The sequence below is a fragment of the Diceros bicornis genome, chromosome 7, assembly GCF_020826845.1.
Source record: "Diceros bicornis minor isolate mBicDic1 chromosome 7, mDicBic1.mat.cur, whole genome shotgun sequence".
Lineage (NCBI taxonomy): Eukaryota > Metazoa > Chordata > Mammalia > Perissodactyla > Rhinocerotidae > Diceros > Diceros bicornis.
In genome coordinates this window covers 65072680-65087370 of record NC_080746.1, presented here as the reverse complement: position 1 = coordinate 65087370, position 14691 = coordinate 65072680, and the positions used below count along the sequence as shown (strand labels likewise).

At 38.6% G+C, this 14691-nt stretch overlaps 1 non-coding gene across 1 annotated transcript; it reads left to right on the top strand.

Annotated features, from left to right (window-relative positions):
* The first annotated feature begins 14204 nt into the window (after positions 1 to 14204).
* LOC131409173 (U6 spliceosomal RNA) lies at positions 14205 to 14314 on the top strand. The gene has a single exon (XR_009220854.1). It is a non-coding gene; the product is annotated as a U6 spliceosomal RNA (small nuclear RNA).
* The last annotated feature ends 377 nt before the right edge of the window (positions 14315 to 14691 follow it).

The window sequence follows — 14691 nt, the reverse complement described above, 5'->3', positions numbered from 1 at the left end:
GCCTCTTTCCCTGTGCTTGTGTTTATGTATTAGGATAGGTCAGCTACATCTCCTGCTCTTGGAGAGGTGACCTTATATAAGTGATGCCCTACGAGGTCCTGCAATGTGCTTCCCTCAGTTCTGAGTCTTCAGGGGTGACCACTATGTGGGCTACACGTATTCTTCTAATGTGGCATGGTTTCTCTCCGTGTAGGTGCCCAGGGAGGCTGAGCTATGCCCCTGGCCAGCTGTTGTAATGCTCAGCTGCTTGTAGTTGTTGTGGGCCCTTCAGTCTCTTTATCGAGTGTGGGGAGCCCCAGCACAGTTGGCTGCAAGTTCTAATAGCACATTTGTGTTGCAGTATTTCTTTTAAGTGAGTAGGCCACCAGCATGGCAGGTTGTTAGGCTCAGGGGCTTACAATTGCTATAAGCCCCCAGCCTTTAGGTCTCTTGTCAGCTCTCTGATGATTGCAGCCGCGTGAGGCTGGCCTCAGGCATGGGAGCACCCAATTGTTTCAGGCTTTGGAAGGTGGGGCAAACCCCATACATGGGTCTTTGAGAAGCACAAGTCTTCTGCAGCTGACAAGCCCTGCCATCCACAGGTCCACACACACAGTGAGCACAGTGCTGCCCCATGTGCATGCCCTGAACTCCTGAAGTGGACCCAGTCTCTCCAAGGCAAGAGCCCCACACGCTCCGCCACAGCCCCACACTCTCCACCTGCTCCTGGCGCACACCCTGCCAGACAGAGGTGGACCTACTCACCAGGCTGCAGAGAATCCAGGCAGCTCACTTAGCAGGCCCACAAGTTGCCTGCGGACTTGTTGTTGAGTGGGGCAATTCCCCAATTTGGACTGCCTGCCCTGGCTGAGCTGGCTTAAATTGGTGCTCTAGTGGGTGGGGCAGACCCTGGGCTATCAGGTCCCAGGGAGAACTCCAGTGGCGTCTGCCAATGTCTGTGTCAGCACGCCCACACCAGGGCACAACAATGGCCACCGCCATTGTCCCAGTCCCTGGAGAGGTCTCACATCTCACCGAGATGAACTCAGAGCCTATCAGATGAGTGTCTTTTCACCAAAGCACTGTGCTCCTTTCATTCTGGTGATTTTAGGTTGCTTTCTGAAATGGGTGAATTTGTGCATGGGCCCTTTAAGAGCCAGTTTTAATTTATTTGTGAACCACCTTTTCTAGGGGTACTCCTCAATGTTTTAGTAGCAAGCAAAGTCAGATATTATGCCACTCGTCTTGATTGTGTTAGGTCCAAAAATGCCCTCAGCAGGGGTGGTCCCTGGCTCAGGGCCCCGCTCCTCCAGTGAGGGCTGCGTACCTTTGGGCTGCTCCTGTGTGGACGTGAAGTGCTGCGTCTTGCGAAGGTAGCATTTTTCCTCTCCAGAAGGGAATTTCTGCGTCTTCCACCTCAATTAGTATTGTGGGCTTTTGCAGGAGTTCCTCTTATCCAGTTTTCAGTTCTCTCTCAGGGGTAATTTTTCCACAAGTAGTTGTAAATTGGCTGTGTCTGTGGGAGGAGGTGAGTTCAAAATCTGCCTACACCACCGTCTTGACTTCTCTCTAGAGGCCTTGTTGACCCTCATAAGGATATTTGATTTTATCCTGCGTCGGATTTTGAATAGATACATAATTCTGCTGGATAATTTCCCTTTGTCTCTTCAGGATCCCTCTCAACTTTCTACACTTTGCATTGTATACCATGAAGCTAATCTCAGTGGTTTGAATAAACCAGGCTTCCTTGCCTTCTGACTACAGGTTGTGTTTGGCCAATGGGAGATTCTTGCAGGAGATTAGTGGGGAAGAGGGAGGTGAGGAGGATCAGAGTATTTGTCCTTCTGGTTCCCTCTTTGGCAGACTCAGGTTAACAGTGACCCTTTCCTACAAAGACAGGTGTTTCAGAATTTCCCTTCCTGCTGTTGCTAGCCTCTGGGGCTTGACCATCTTTTTAACCCTACATTTGTAAGTCATCCCTTCATTAAACTCTCTTTAATCACCCCTTTTGAATGTGCCATATTTTATCACGTAGCTCAAGTACATTTTTTTCACACCTGTATACTAATTTTTGAAGTTAAGCCACTCAGTCAAGCCATGAAAAACAAAGACAGACTGAGAAATTGTCATAGACAAGAGGAAAATAAGGGCACATGACAACTGAATGCAATGCTCTCCTGAAACAGAAAAAGACATGAGTGGAAAAAATGGTGAAATTCAAATGAAGTCTGGATTTCAGTTAATGATAATTGTCAATGTTAATCTCTTAGTTTGACAGAGGTACTGTAATTATGGCAGATGTTAACATTAGGGGAAACTGACTAAAGGGTATACAGAAACTCTCTGTACTATCTTTACAACTTTTCTTTAAAAATAAAATTGTATTCTTGATTGTTGTAGCATTATAGTAAGTCCTGAATATGAGTAATTTCATTCCTCTAATTTTATTTTCCTTTTTCAAATTGTTTTGGCTATTCTAAGTCCTTTGCCTTTCCATATACATTTTAAAATCTGCTTGCCAATTTTTTCAAAAAACTCTTTTAGGATACTGATTGGGATTGTATTCAATCTATAGATAATTGAATCTATGGTTTAATAAAACACTGAGTCTTTCAATCCATGAACGTGTTATATCTCTTCGTTTATTTAGATCTTTAGTTTCTCTTTGCAATGTTTTATAGTCGAATAGAGTTTAAAAGTAGACTGACACTTATATAGCTAATTTTTGACAAAGCTACCTACTGAATTAAGATGGAGAAAGATAATGATTTTAAGAAATGGTGCCAGAACAATTGGATATTTGTATGGGGGAAAAATGAACTTTGACCCTTGTCTCAGAGCATAAACAAAGGTTAACAGAAAATGGATCAGAGAATGAAATTTAAGATTTAAAACTACTAAATTTGGGGAAGACAACACAGGAAAAAAATCTTTGCGACACTGGGTTAGGTAAGAGTTTCTCAAACAGGACACACAAAGCACAAACTATCAAAGAACAAATTGGTAAAATGAACTTCATCAAGATTAAAAACTTTTGCTCTTTGAAAGAGTAAGTTAATAAAACAAAATGTCAAGTCACAGAATGGGGGAAAATTTTGCAAGGCATATATCTAACACAAGATTAGTGTCCAGAATATGTAAAGAACACTCAAAACTCAAAACAAGAAACCAACTCAAAAAGAGAACAGGCAAAGGATTTGAACAGACATTTGACAAAAGAGGATATACAAAAGGTCAATAAACACATGAAAAAAATGTTCAGCATAACCAGTTATGAGAGAAATGCAAATTAAAACTATAACGAGAGACCACTACATACCCACTCAAATGACGGACAATACCAGTATTGACAAGGATGTGGAGCAACTGGAATTCACATACACTGTTGGCGAGAATACAAAATGGAACAATCACTTTAGAAAGTGCAGCTAACTGGAACAGAATTTGTTTCCCAATTCTTCATCCCTGAAAGACTCCAGACCCATTTTTATAGGATAACTAGATATTTGAAAACAAATGCCTCTCTCATAAACTCTTTTGGAGAAGAGGGAATCTCCCTATTCTAGGCATGAAGGTCCAGAGACAAATAGGAGGCTGAGATGGAATGAATGTCCAGATAATGATAAGAGAAAGACAGAGGGAATGATTTTAGAGGAAGAGAAATTTTGTTTCTATAAGCCTGACCATCATTCATGCCTCTAGTGAGAACATGGCTACAGTATTCACTTCTCCTTTCTCTTTCTTCCAGTTGACTAGTCTGAGAGGCTGGAGGAAAGACGTGGGAGGGGAAGAGATGCCCTTGAGGAAAGTCAATTTGCTCACTGAACTCTAATACTTAGGTGGTTCCCATTTCTAAACTCCACCCTAAACTCATCATCATCCAATTCCCTAATAAGTTTCACAGCAAAAATCTAGTTAGTTCTTTCAGGCAGAGGTGAACCATAGCCCATCTTGCCCCAAAGGAATTAGATATAAAATGGACAGAAAGGAAAATTCCTAGGACCTACCATTCAAATGCAAGTGAGGGGATGTTGAATTATATACGGTGCAGATGGAGGGAGGTTGCAGAAGTATGATGTGGCAAAAAGTTCAGATCTTTGAACCCGGATGATGTGGCTTACTGAGTGGCAGAATTACTGTTTTTCCTCTATCAGGAAGTTGTTTCAGGGAGTAGTTGGGACCAAGGGTTGCTGAGCGCCAGAAATAACCTAGTATACTCTTTCTTGGTCTCGCCTTATACCAGGCAAGTGCCTCACCTAGCACTGACTGCCAGTTATCCTCACCACTTTGGACACATTCCCCATAAGAAAGCCAAGAGGGATGCCAAGCAGCCAAGTGAACTCAAATATATCTTTTGTCTCTGCAATTTTCTTATCCTTCTGAGTGCTTTGTAAATCCAGCGAGTAGAACTGACTATGAGCTTCATTTTTGCCAGCACTCACAGATTTGTGCTTTAAGATATGGCCTCTAAAGGCTCAGACATGACAGTCTGTGCTCTTTCTAATGCTCTGCACTAACTCTAGGCTGGGAAGGAGAAGGACACTGGAATAAAGCACTGAAATGAGGAGTATGACTCCATTTTTTTTTTTTTTGATGTTTGACTGCTAATGACTTTTAAGCCTCACCCTTTCTTCTTCCTGTTGTGTCCTCATCTGGGTGAGCTGATGAGAAACCCAAGGTGCTGCATCTTTTGGTGCCAGGAAGAGATTCAAACCACACAATCCCCTGCCCACCTGTGAGAACTCTTATCCCGGCCCCTCCCCCAACCATGATAAAAATCCTTTCCTTGCTCTCTCAAGCGATTACAGAACTGCTTGAAAGGCCTTCGCTGCTCTCTGCAGAGACCTCAAGCATATAAGTAATAAACATTTTCATCATCTTGGGGGGTGTTTGGCATCATCAGTCTTGACACTGAAACCAAATTTTGGGAAGAGGTCCATCTACTTCTGCTGAAAACCATTACAAGCACCCTGGGAAAATTCATTTCCTCTGGCTCCAGAACTCACAGAGGCATCTTTCTCTCTTTCCAAACTTCCTTCTCCATCATTTGGGGAAAAGAGGTTACATCCTTGATTATGCCAATTTATTCAACGTACATTCCCAGACCGCATATTACATGAGAGTAATTAACAGCGCAGGTGGGGAATTAGGATTTCCTGAGCTGAATCCTGGTTGTGTGGTCAGGACAAGTCATCTAACCTCTCTGTGCCTGTTCTTTTCTTCATTTGTAAAATAATGCTATTTAGAAGTGGTGTTCAATATGTTGAAAGATGGTAAGGCAGCAGCACTGACTGGTCTGGGTGGGGTCTGGCTCTCTGCAGTGCCCGGAATTAGCCCTTTAGGTGCTGCTGGATTGTGGGGAAGACTGGTTGCAGTCAGGGCGAGCAGGACAGCAAGGCATGCCCTTGACCTAAGATAAATTGACAAATTCATTAGATTGCCTAACTTACTAAAATTAATCCCAAAAGGAATAGGAAATGTGGATAGCCCTATGTCTATTAAAGAGAATGAATTTGTACTTTTAAAAAGCTCTCCAAGAAGAAAATCCAAGACCAAGATGGCTTTACAGATAAATGTTATCAAACATTTAAGAAGGAAATAATATCAATTTTACACAAACTTTTTCAGAAACTATGAGGAGAAAATACAACACAAATTGTTTTATAAGACCACCATAGCTCTGATTCCAAAACCTGAAAAAGACATCACAAGAAGAGAAAATTACAAACAAACACATCTCTTGAATATGTGTACAAAAGTCTTCAACAAAGAAAACCCTATGCCCAGATGAGTCCACTGGAAAATTCTACCAAAAAGTATAATTCTAATTACACAATGTCAGAAAATAGAAGATGAAACTTCTATTTATTTTGTGAGGACAACATTACCGTAATACCAAAGCCAGGCAAAGGCAGTACAAGAAAACTACAGACCAATATTCCTCATAAATATAGACACAAAAATCTTCAACAACATATTAGCAAATCAAATTCAGCAATTTATATAAGTATATTACATTATGCCCATGTGAGGTTAAAAAGTCAAACAAAGTAACTTACCACATTGATAAAAGAATGAAGAAAATTCATGTGATCATCTCAATAGGTGGAAAAACTTTGATAAAATTCAACTTTTGACAAAATTCAACTCACTCCTGATAAAAATTGTCAACAAATTAGAAATAAAAGTGAACAACTTCAATCTGATAAAAGGCATCTATTAAAAAACCACAGCCAACATCATATGTAATGTTTAAACATTGAATGTTTTCATTAACATCACTAACAAGGCAAATACTGCTTTCATCACTACTGTTCAACATCACCCTGGAAGTTCTAGCAAGTGCAGAGGGCAAGGTGAAGAAATAAAAGGTATATCGACTGCAAATGATGAAGCAAAGCAGTATATATTCACACATGACATGTTTATCTACAAAATAAATTCTTAAAAAAATCCACCAAAAAAAACCTATGCTAGAATTAATAATTGGATTTAGAAAGGTCAAAGGATACAAAGTCAATACGTAAAAATCAACTATATTTTTACAATCTAGCAACAAACAATTAGAAAAGAAAATTTTTAAATATTACTATTTAAATAAAATTAAAATAATAAAATACTTGGAAATAAACATATCAAAAGATATTGGGGCCAGCCCAGTGGTGTAGTGGTTAAGTTCAGTGCGCTCCACTTCAGCGGCCTGAGTTCTCAGGTTCGGACCCCGGGTACAAGCTTACAGCACTTATCAAGCCATGTTGTGGTGGCGATCCATAAACAAAGTAAAGGAAGATTGGCACAGATGTTAGCTCAGGGCCATTCTTCCTCACACACACACACACACAAAAAGATATTAAGAGCTGTATATCAAAAACTACAAAACTTTGCTGAGAAAAATTAAACAAGCTCTCAAACTTTCTTAAGTAATCAAAGTGTTTTACTTTTTACTTAGTTATTTGATTTATGGACACATACATTTGTCAAAACTTATGCTATACGCTTAAAATCTGCATTTAATTGTTTTTACATTACGTCTCAGTAAAGTTAATTTAAAATAAAACCTACAAAAGTTATCATGTTAATAAATTTTATAGATATTTATTTTAAAATCAGGCCAACAAAGATGCTTCTACTCATTATCGTACTTAAGCACTCAACATTTGAGAATGAGAAGAAAAAGAAAAAAATTAAGCATATGAAGAATAAAAAAGCTTTATTTATTTGTAGATATATGTTTTCTACACATCTAGAGTCTAGAAAACTCAAGAAAACAACAATTGTAGAATTAATAAGTGTGTAGTTTACTGTTGCTAGATGTAAGGGCAATATACAAAAATTAATTGCACTTCTGTAAACAATCACAAATGGAAAACTTATTTTTAAAAGTTATTTTTAAGAATAGTATCAAAAACTGTAAGGTAGCTAGAAATAAATCTAGAAAAATATATTCATGACTATTATGGGGAAAGCTATAAAATTTGTTGATAGATGTTAGAAGAAATATAATAAATGGAGAGACACACCATGTTATTAAATAAGAAGGTTCACTTTTCTGCAAATTGATTCACTAAATCAATTCAATTGCAATCAAAAGTCTAACAAGATTTTTGTGATAATGAACAAGCTATTTCCATAACATCTGTGGGATGAAAAGGAGCCTAGAAAAGTGGTTCTCAACCAGCAGCAATTTTGCCCCCCAGGGGATATTTGGCAATGTCCAGAGACATTTTTTTATTGTAACAACTGGCGGAGCCAGGGAGGGAGGTTACTGCTGACTTCTGCTGGCTAGAAGCCAGGGATGCTGCTACACATCGTACAATACACATCCAAGTCCCTCCCCCCACTATAAAGAATGATCTGGGCCCAAATGTCGATAATGTCAAAGATGAAAAACTCTGCCTTGGAATTACCAAGGGAATTTTTAAAAAGAAAATGGTGAGGAGATTTAGATTATCAACTATAACATTTTATTATAAAGCTATAGTAATTAAAACAGCGTGATTTTGTCACTCAAATGGACAAATAGATCAAAACAACAGAATAGAGACTAGGATGAGAAAGAAATGGCCAGGGAAGACCAAGTACATACACTGGTGCATCAAGTATACTGGTAATATCTTTCCTTAAGTTAGGTGGTGAGTACACAAGTTTGAATTGTGATGCTCTTTTTTTGTATTAATTAAAATAATATTTAAGGGAATCTGTAGCAAGTTAGTACATTAAGTGGACTGAAGTGATGTGGTCACCACCCTGTCCAGATCAAATGAGTGGAAATTCTGTATAAAATATCAGAAAACAACACAATTGAGCAGTAAGGAAAAAAATATGAAACTCTCAATCCCAGAAACTGAATAAGAAAATCAAATAGACAGTGACAAGTATGAGTTATTAATTCCATAACTCATGACAGTTTTGCCCGGACATAGGTACTAGAAGCCTGGAGCCAAGATCGCAATGCTGATGTAAGAATGGAGGTGGGCCCTCAGACCATTACAGATTGTGAAAGCTAGACTTGACTCCCTACAAGAAGACCAGTGCCTTCAAGAATGTTCCCTTCATCATACACTAAAGGGGATTAGGAAGTAATGCTCCATGGGATGGCAAAAAAATGAAGATACTTTCTGCTTTTCTGGGACCATGGACGGTAATGAAGTCATCCCTCAAGAGCTAAAACTCCAGGCTTGTGTCACATACAGATATATGGTCTTAAACTACCTTCTTGTTGGTTTAACTCAAAGCTAATATATTAAAATAGAAAATGTCCTTGTACATTGAATCCCCTGGGACTCTGACAGATGCAAAACACAAAACCATCGTATAAGGATAGTTACAACCAATGGATCTCAGAAATCCCACGATTAAAATCTACAAAATAGGTGCCAACCCAGGGGCATAGGAATTAAGTTCATATGCTCTGGGCAGCCCGGGGTTCCCGGGTTCAGACCTACACACCACTCATCAAGCCATGCTGTGGCAGTATCTCACATATAAAATAGAAGGAGACTGGCACAGGTGTTAAGCAAAAAGAGGAAGATTGGCAACAGATGTTAGCTCAGGGCCAAGCTCCTGATCAAAAAAAAAAAAAATCTACAAAATAAAATAACCACAGCTGGAGATGAGCACAAATTGAGAAGAAAAATTCCAAACTGCATACATAAATGAACCAACATAAAGGGAGAATTAGCCTACACCATGAAAAGGCAAAACACATCTACTGGAAATAATAGAACAGTCTAAAATAGATTGTAAACAAATATGCTTAAAATTATTAAAAACATAAAGGTAAAAATGTTAACAATAATGAATAGAAAATGAGAGCATGAAAGCAAAATGATCTTTAAAAAGAACCAAATAGAATCATGCATCACTTAACAACAGGAATGTGTCGTTAGGCCATTTCATCGTTGTGTGAATGTCACAGAGTGTACTTACACAAACCTAGATGCTATAATCTACTACATATCTATGCTCTATGGTATAGCCTATTGCTACTAGTCTACAAACCTGTACAGTATGTTATTGTGGTGAATACTATAGGCAATTCTAAGACAAGGGTAAGTATTTTTGTATGTAAACATAGAAAAGGCACAGTAAAAATACAGTATAAAAGATGAAAAATAGCACACCTATAAAGGGTATTTACCATGAATGGAGCTTGCAGGAATGGAAGTTGCTCTGGGTGAGTCGGTGAGTGAGTGGTGAGTGAATATGAAGGCCTAGGACATTACTGTATGCTACTGTAGACTTTATAAACACTTCACACTTAGGATGCAGAAATTTATAAAATGTTTTCCCTTCTCTAATAATAAATTAACCTTAGCTTACTGTAACTTTTTTACTTTATAATCTTTAATTTTTTTAACTCTGACTCTTTTGTAATAACACTTAAAACACAAACACATTGTACAGCTGTACAAAAATATTTTCCTTTTTATACCCTTATTCCATAAACTTTTGTCAATTTTTAAATTTTTTATTTTTATATAGTTTTTAAACTTTTTTGTTAAAAACTAAGACACACACACATAAGCCTAGGCTTACACAGGGTCAGGACCATCAATATCACTGTCTTCCACCTCCATATCTTGTCCCACTGGTAGGTCTTCAGAGGCAATAACACGCACGGAGCTGTCATCTGTGTGTGACAACAATGTCTTCTTCAGGAAGCTGCCTGCGTCTCTTCTTGAGAAGGTGTCACTCTCTTCAGAAATATGTCCATGGTGGTTTGCTTGGTTTCTTTCTTTTTTCATCATAGATTTGCTTGTAAGCAGATAATGCACCAGGAAAATTCCTCTCTGTTAGTGAAAACCTTTTGGTGTTGGGGTCCATGTTTTCAAACCTCTTAAGGAGCTTGTTGAGGTCTACAAAAGCTTCTGCTAAACCCTTCACTGTAAATTTTCTTAGGAGGTTCTTTTCTCTTTTTTTTCTCCTGTAGTTTCCTAGTCTCTTGCCTCTTCTTCAGCTATGTGTTCCTGTTCCACTTCCAACAGCTCCTTGTTAGTCGGTTCCTCAGTAACCGCTTCTAGGAGCTCTTCACTGTCATCCTTATCCACACCAAAGTTAAAATTGTGTGTTATCTCAACCACAGTCTTGTTGATTTTTGCAACCTCCTCATCCTTGGCAAATCCTTTGAAATCACGGATGAATCTCTTGAATGAATTCTTCCAGATGCCATTCATACACTCCTTGGTGACATCACCCCAAGCCCAAGTAAAGTTCTTGATGCAGTCATAAATGTAATCCTTCTAAAGTTGCATAAATGTCTTCTCAATATCTTCCTCATTCACAGCAATAACCTGGGCAAATGTCCTACTCAGGTAACAGGCCTTAAAAGCTGCTATAACTTCTTCATCCATTGGTTGGACCAAAGAGGTGGTGTTTGGAGGGAAAAACACCACTTGGATATTGAGATGACCATCACCAATAACAGGAGGATGCTGGGAGCATTATCCATGCACAATAAGCAAGATCTTGAAAGATATGTTATTCTCCAAACAGTACTTCTTCATTTCTCTGGCATAGAAATTCAGGAGGGCATCTTGGAAGAAGAGTTGAGTCATCCATGAATTCTTATTGATCCTGTAGTGCACTGGCAGTGTGTGCTTATTGACACGCTTGAACGCCCAGGAGTTCTCACTTTGCCAGATCACAAAGGGTTTCAATTTGCAGTCTGCAACATTGTCCCCAAGCAAGACTGTTCTCCTGTCCTTAAAATCCTTGAAACCTGGCATTGACTTGGCCTCCTTATGGAAGAAAATACTTTCAGGCATCCATTTCAAGAATAAAGGAGTTTCAACTATATTGAATATTTGCTTTGGCCAGTAATTTTCCTTCAAAATCAGCTTATCTGGAGTTTCCAAAAATTCTTCAGCTGCATTCACATCAGCACTCACAGACTCACCATTCATTTTCACATTATGTAATGAATAACAATTCTTGAATCATTTAAACCACCCAGAGCTAGCAGTAAATTCAACATTGTGGTCAGGACCAGCCTTTTCTTTCAGCATCGCAGACAAAATTTTGCTTTGGACATGACTATTACAGTGCTGTGAAGGACACACCTCTGTGTTTGGTCTTCAATCCAGGTCATTAGAAGTTTCTCCATATCTGACATAGGCCCCTCTCAAATTTTTGTGAGTCTCATTGCCTTCAATGAAGCAGATGAACAGCTTCTCTCACGGTGTTCTTGTTCTTCAAGATCATAGCTATGGTGGAATGGGACATGCCTAACTGGTGAGCAATAACCATCACTGATTTTCCAGCTTCATAGTCCTTAATCATTTATAATTTCATTTCCAGGTCAATCACTCAATGTGGCCTCTTACTGGCAACATTAGCAGTGGACTTTGTACACTAAGGGGCCATGATGAACAAAACACTATGGCATAAAATCAAGCACAAGAGAAAATGATTCAATCAAGAGATGCAGTAAGCATAAGATGTATGAGGCTGCTGCCAGCATAACATAGCAAATTGTTTTGCAGTAAACTTTTTAAAAATAAGTATAAAGAGTACACTCTAAAATAATGATAAAATCTGCAGTATAGGGGTCAGCCCCGTGGCCTAGTGGTTAAGTTTGGCATGCTCTACATCAGCAGCCCAGGTTCTCAGGTTCAGATCCTGGGCGCAGACCTACATCACTCATCAGTCATGCTGTGGTGGCAAACACATACAAAACAGAGGAATATTATCACAGATTTTAGCTCAGGGCAAATCTTCCTCAAGTACAAAGACGAAGATTGCCAACAGATATTAGCTCAGGGTGAATTTTCCTCACCAAAATAAAAACAAAAACAAAATTAAACAAACAAAAGAAAGTATAGTATAGTAAAAACATAAACCAGTAACATAGTCATTTATTATCAAGTATTATGTACTGTACATAATTGTATGTGCTATACTTTATATGACTGGCAGTGCAGTGGGTTTGTTTACACCAGCATCACCACAAACACATGAGCAATGTGTTGTGCTACCATGTCATGGCAGCTACAAGGTCACTAGAAGATGGGGATTTTCACTCCATTATAATTTTATGGGACCAGTGTCATATATGCAGTCCCTTGTTGACTAAAACATTGTTATGCAGTGCATGACTGTAAAATGAAAATATTACTAATGAATCAATGGGCAGGGGGAGAGAGTATGAAAACCAGCCAGTAAGTGAAATGATAATTGCTGAGAATTTTCCAAGATTAAAGAAAGCAGAATTTCTAATCATTAAAAAACATGCTGGGGGTAAATTAGAAAAATAAATACAATTATAACATAGAAACATTTTAGTAGTAGTGGAAGTGGTAGTAGTAATTGTAGAATTACTATATAACATTTTTAAGCATTTTCTGTCACTCAACAATTGTTCTAAGTTCTATACACATTTGACTAATTTAATACTGACAACAATTTATGAAGTAAGGCTATCATTATCTCCATTTATAGATGAAGAAACTGAGCCCCAGAGAGTTTAAGTAACTTGTCCAACATCAGGAAGTATGGCTACTAGAGGATAACTTTCAACGTGTGGAAGACAGAGAAAATCTGTATATGCAAAAAAGAAAAGAAAGATTCTCTCCAAATTAGTGAAAATTAGGCTGAAGGCCAAAGACAATGAATAATGTCTTAAAGTACTGAAGTAAGGGAGATATCAACCCAGAAATCTATACCCTAGTCTATCTGGTGGGGAAAATAAAATATTTTCAACTCTCACCAAAAGAACTATTAAGGATATACCTCAGTAAAAAGGAAATGTAAGGGACATGCAAGAAGCAACGGTGAGCAAAGATATTGCTAAATATGTAGTGTATATATATGCATTGACTATTAAAAATGACAATGATTAATTTTATTGTAGAAGATTAAAAACAAGATCAGATATGGGGCCGGCCTAGTGGCGTGGCAGTCAAGTTCCTGCACTCTGCTTCGGTGGCCCAGGGTTCACTGATTCGGATCCTGGGCACGGACCTACACACCACTCATCAAGCCATGCTGAGGCGCATCCCACATAGAAGAACTAGAAGGCCCTACAACTATGATATACAATTATGTACTGGGGCTTTGGGGAGAGAAAAAGGAAGAAAAGAGGAAGATGGGCAACAGATGTTAGCTCAGGGCCAATCCTCCTCAAAAAAAAAACCTCTCTCTTCCCTTGACTCCATGGAGATATCAAAAAAATAAATAAAAAAAGATCTGCTAAAATAAAAAGATGGGAAAGGTAAATTGCAGTTAAAATTTTCTAATGATTCGTGTCATTAAAGAATAGAATGGGAATATTAATTTTCATCATTAGTGAAACACATAGCTATGTTTAAAAATGTAAGCATGGGAGGCCGGCTTGGTGGCACAAGTGGTTAAGTGTGCGACGCTCCGCTGCAGCAGCCGGGGTTCTAGGGTTCGGATCCCAGGCCCGCACCGACGCACCACTTGCCAAACTATGCTGTGGCAACGTCCCATATAAAGTGGAGGAAGATGGGCACGGATGTTAGCCCAGGGCCAGCCTTCCTCAGCAAAAAGAGGAGGATTGGCAGATGTTAGCTCAGGGCAGATCTTCCTCACAAAAAAATAAATAAATAAATAAAATATAAGATTGAACATTAAATGAACAGAAATGGAGTTTGTACTTTCAAGTTAGTAGTGACAAAAAGGGATATAAGAAAATTTTGATCCATCCAGTAGAAGCCAAGACATAAGGTTATATACAGAAAAAAACTTGATAGAAATTCAACACAGTGCTCACTTTGGCAGCAAATACACTAAAATTGTAACGATACAGAGAAGGTTAACATGGCCCCTGTGCAAGGAGGGTGAAATGCAAATTCATGAAGCGTTGCATGTTTTTCTGATTCTGATCAAGAGCTGTATTCACCGATTGGCTCAATACTATAAAACCAAACAAGTCCTCCTCCCCAGAAATATGAGTCATCCACAGCCTCTGCCCTGGTTGCATAAATTCTTCTATGCGCTCAAGTGATAAAATCACTGTTCAACAAGGAAAAAAAAACTCTATACCGATTCATAATAAAATTAACACACTGAGAACACAGTGAAAGCTGTTTAATCTACTAAAGAACATCTCCCACGAACACACAGCAAACATCACATTTAATGGTGAAATGTTAAAAATATTTTCTTTAAAGTCAAGAACATTAAAATATGCCCATATCACAGTTCTGTTTCACACTGAATTACAGTTGTAGTGACCATAGTAAGACAAGA